Source organism: Pteropus vampyrus, unplaced genomic scaffold (assembly GCF_000151845.1).
Source record: "Pteropus vampyrus isolate Shadow unplaced genomic scaffold, Pvam_2.0 Scaffold137, whole genome shotgun sequence".
NCBI classification, from domain to species: Eukaryota; Metazoa; Chordata; class Mammalia; order Chiroptera; family Pteropodidae; genus Pteropus; species Pteropus vampyrus.
Genome location: NW_011888918.1, coordinates 3,811,703 through 3,813,818, shown reverse-complemented (window position 1 = coordinate 3,813,818; position 2,116 = coordinate 3,811,703).

Sequence of the window (2,116 nt, the reverse complement as noted above, 5' to 3'; positions counted from 1 at the left end):
CACCTGACTGGTAAAATGGATTCCTCTAACACTGTGGAGTTCAAGAGAGGTTCCCCAGGGAGGAATAATCTTTGTCAAAAGACTTTAGCCACAGAAGAGGCAGTAGTTCGAATCTGCAGGAAACATGGCGGAGTAAGAGACGTGCTCAGATCTCTCCCCTTGAAACAACAATAAGCTGAACATTTAAAACTCAACAAAAAAACCCCCAAACTACACACCAGCACTTCTGAGCATGAGATCTGCGCATAAGAGCTACCACAGGTCAGAACCCTGGGTGTCGGAGGCTGACTGAGAGAAATAAAGAAGCTGCCCCTCGCAGCCTCGGGAGCTCCTTGCAGGAGGAGTGGGAGGGGTGAAGATTCAGTGACTTCCCTAAACAGCCCTGCCTGCAAGTGCTGTGAGCTCCATGCTGCTAGCAGCAGGGCCTAGTCATCAGGGCAGAAAGCAGAGAAGTGGGACGGGATCGCAGAGAAACAACAGTTGATTTTTCCTACCCCGGCTGCAAAACCCAGGCTGAGCCGCAGCCCCCAACCCCCAACCGAGAAGACCCCTTCTCCAATAACCTTCAAGACTGAATACCGCAAAGCCCCAGGGGAATCTGAGCAAACGCTACCAAGTCTGTCACTGACACTGACAGGGACTGAAACTGAGGGTAGCAAATGTGATTAAATATGTACAAGAAAATTTAAAAAGGTATTATTTAGGCTTTATATAAAGCAGGGGTCCAAGAGGCTTAGATGCTACCTACTGGAAACCAAAAGAAAAGCACATTGTTTGCAGCAAGCTAAAGAGAGATCTTTATATAATAAATCTTCTTTTTAGAAAAACAGCAGAATACACTTCCATTAATGCCAGGTGGAGAAATAATCCATTAAACACCATGAACAACAAAGGTGACAAGGCATCTCAGAAAGAAAGAGAAAAATCTCCAGAAAATAAGCTTACAGACAGAAATATGCAACTTAAATGACAGAGAATTCAGGATGGTACTTCTGAAAAAACTCAGTGAATTCTGAAATTAGTCATATCAACAATGTCAGAAATTGAAAAAACAACTAGATGAGCAGAGCAAGGAGATTGAAACCTTCAAAAAAAAGAACAGAATAGATCTTCTGTAGATAACAAATGAAATAGCAAGCTTGGGAAATAGAGTCAACAAAATGGAGGAAAGGATCAGTGATATCAAAGACAGAAATCTAGAAGTAAATCAAAATGAAGAAGAGAGAAACCGAAGAATGAAAAATAATGAAAGAGAAATACAAGAACTAGCTGATACCACCAAGAGAGGAAACATAAGAAAAATGGGCATTATCAAAAGCGAGGAAAAGGAGCAGGGACTAAAAAGCATTTTCAGACAAATAATGGACGAGAATTTCCCAAAATTAAGGAATGAACTAGACTTTGGAATTTACAAAGTCAACAGAACACCCAATTATCTCAACCCAAAAAGGTCTTCACCAAGACATATTGTATTAAAGTTATCAAAAATCAGCAACAAAGACAGAATTATCAGGGCAGCCAGGGAGAAGAAAACAGTAACTTATGAAGGAAAACCCGTTAGATTATCATCAGACTTCTCAGCAGACCTTACGAGCCAGAAGGTATGGAATCAAATATTTAAACTATTAAGTGAAAGGAACTACCAGCCTAGAATAATGTATCCAGCTAAGCTATCTTTTAGATATGAAGGAGAAATTAAGACCTTTCCAGACATACAAAAATTGAGGAAATTCTCTACTACAAGGCTTGAACTATAGGAAATACTTAAAGGAGCCAGCTCACCTAAAACAAAATGACAAAAAAAAAAAAATGTAATTCAGAGTAAAGTGAATATCAGGTAAATAGAAGCAGAGGAGTGTAACCCTTACTAAAAACAGGGTATTATAAGCTTAAATAATAAGAAGAGAATTGCTGTAGCAAGAGAGTAATGAATGTTCAGCATTCATAGGTGCAAATTGATATAACAATGACTGAAAAGGGGAGGATTCAAAGATCCAGATTCACAAAGAGGAATGGAAATAAGGCACACGTGGAAGAAAATGGATGACTCTCTCTCTCTCTCTCTCTCTCTCTCTCTCTCTTTCTCTCTCTCTCTCTCTATATATATATATATATA